Here is a 2,780-nt window from a genome sequence, read left to right as displayed (position 1 = left end):
CCCTTTTTTTTGATTTTTGTTAAATGCAACACTAAAAATAAAGACCCAGTGACTCTAAAATTATACTACTTGAATTCCAAACAAACTAATTCCCAAAAAATTAAGACAATTAAAAATATAAGTGCAAAAAGAACCCTTTTTGTTATTTCTTTATTTGTTTGTAAAATTAATCACTAATTAATCCTAAAATGTGAAATTAACCCTACATGCAAATGCCAAGTATTTTTGTATTTTTCATGAATTAAGCAATAATAAACGCGCACAAACAAATGCAAACAATTAACAAAAAATGCCACAAAATCCATAAAATTGCAAACAATGAAAAGAAGTTATTTTGTTTTGAATTTATGGGAGTAATTCATATAGGGTAAAAATCGCGTGCTCACAGCTGCCCCTCTTTGCTCGGGAACATGCAGAGTTTTCGGGCAAAGATAAGTGAGAAAATACGAGCGATTTTTGCCCGTTTGAATATTTCGTGTGAAGCATTTTTGAAAGAATTGACCGCACCCTGCTTCGGAGGTTGCCTACATATCCTTGGCTAAAAAGGAATCAGGTCAGTCTAGTTCAGGAAGGTTTGGTAGCTGGGACTACCAGGAGCTGTGATTTCACTGTTGTTGTTGCTGCAACTGCTCGCTGACCTCCTTATTACACCATGTTAAAATTAAAAAGAAGCTAGCCTAAGCTATGATCTATGAATTACAAAAGGGTCCTATCTATGTCTTCTAACTTGCTCTTGTGTTGCCTTGAACTTGTATTCTGCCACTAGAATTCTTGCATTGTTGCCTTGCATTGTGATTGGAGATGTTTCGCCCTTCCTCCAAGTGATGCTGGACTGCTGAAGTTTGAAATATGTGCCTCTATTCTCCAGGTGGGCTCCTGATTGCTGACGCTTGAAAAGTATTCCCTTGTTCTCCAGGTGGGCTCCTGATTGCTGAACTTGAAAAGTATTCCCTTGTTCTCCAGGTGGGCTCCTGACTGCAACAAAAAAACAACAATGAAAATTTTCTGCCCCAGTTTGGTGGTTGGGTACAACATGTTATCAAATATTAAAAATTAAAAGCTAAAATTTGAATTGCACTTCCCTTGTTCTCCAGGTGGGCGCCTGACTGCTGAAGCTTGAAAAGTATTCCCTTGTTCTCCAGGTGGGCGCCTGACTGCTGAACTTGAAAAGTATTCCCTTGTTCTCCAGGTGGTCTCCTCACTGCAACAAAATAAACAACAATGAAAATTTTCTGCCCCAGTTTGGTAGCTGGGTACAACATGTTATCAAATATCAAATATTAAAAGCTAAAATTGGAATTGTACTTCCCTTGTTCTCCAGGTGGGCTCCTGACTGCTGAAGCTTGAAAAGTATTCCCTTGTTCTCCAGGTGGGCTACCTCGGACTGTCTAGAACTTGAAAAAGTATTCCCTTGTTCTCCAGGTGGGCTCCTCACAGCAACAAAAATAGACAAAAACAAAGAAAATTTTCGGCCCCAGTTTGGTAGCTAGGTACATGGGTAAGTGTTAAACTGAATTATTCTACCAACTATTATAAGAATTTGAAAGCCAGGTCCTATTATCCAGGGAGGTCCTGCCAACTCCTAACAATTACGAACCTAAGTTATATCTTCTAAAGGTATTACCCCCATTACATTTGTTATCTAATAGGTCTTAACTACTCCCCATTATCCAGGAGGGTCCTGACGACTTCTAGTTAAAAAAATAGTTTTAACCTAAGTTATATCTACTGAAGGTACGACTCCCACTATATCTTGTTATCTAAACAAACTTTAAAGCTACATCCCATTATCCAGGAGGGTCCTGAAAACTCCTAATTGAATCCTATCATAAACGTGCAAACTTTGAAACCAACTTATATTCCTATTTATGCTAAATTATGCTACTCATGATTGTTTTGAAATTTAAACTAAGTCCCATTTTCTAGGAGGGTCCTGAGAATTTCCCGGCATACCTGTTTTGGTGCTTGCTTTTTCCCTAAGGAGGGTTTCTCCGAAACCAACGAAAACTTTCTGCCCCTGTTTCAATCAAAGAAAAAAAATCTTGTCAGTTTAAAAATGTGGTGGTTGGTTTGTGGCCTTGACTTTGAGGGTGATTGCTCCTTTTCTTCCTATGATCGCTGATTCCATTTGAAGACCTTGCTTGTTTGGTGACTAACCACTTTCCTCTGTCATCTTTACTATTGAAAATACCTCTTCTCCATTCAGACCCAACACCCTCTATCTGTTGCACCGCTCGTACAGACATTTACCAAACCTTTGTGTTTCACCTGGACTCCCAAGCATATTAATTGTTACTAACTCAGCGCGTATGTTGTTCTTTCCCGATTTGAATCAATGGCCTTGGCCTCGAGATCTATTGCTCCTTCACTTGCCATACTCCAACAATAACTTTGATTTCTGCTTGGAATACCTCGCTTGTCACTGGTTTACTACCCTTTTTGTCAATCTTTTCACAGAAAATACCTTTGATCCGTTTACCTTAGCCCTCATTCTGTTGCATTGTCCATGAATTGATACATACCCAGCCTTCGTATTTTAAACGAATCCCAAAGCATGTTGACTGTTACCAGCTCAGTGTGTTTGTTGTTTATTCCTGACTTAACGCTTTGATGTGTTCACCAGATCCCGTTTGGTTCAATTGGAAAGCTTGGTGGCAGATTTTGAAGTCATTTCTCACTTGTTTTGACCACACAGACTCAAGAGGAGGAAGTAAATGAAACAAAAGGAACAGAGTGAAGGAAAGAGATGATTCCTAACGAGAAAACGTACGAGTAAAAAA

The sequence above is a fragment of the Nicotiana attenuata genome, chromosome 5 (genome assembly GCF_001879085.1).
Source record: "Nicotiana attenuata strain UT chromosome 5, NIATTr2, whole genome shotgun sequence".
NCBI lineage: Eukaryota > Viridiplantae > Streptophyta > Magnoliopsida > Solanales > Solanaceae > Nicotiana > Nicotiana attenuata.
The sequence above is the reverse complement of the archived record's forward strand: the minus strand, read 5'-3'. Positions refer to the sequence as shown.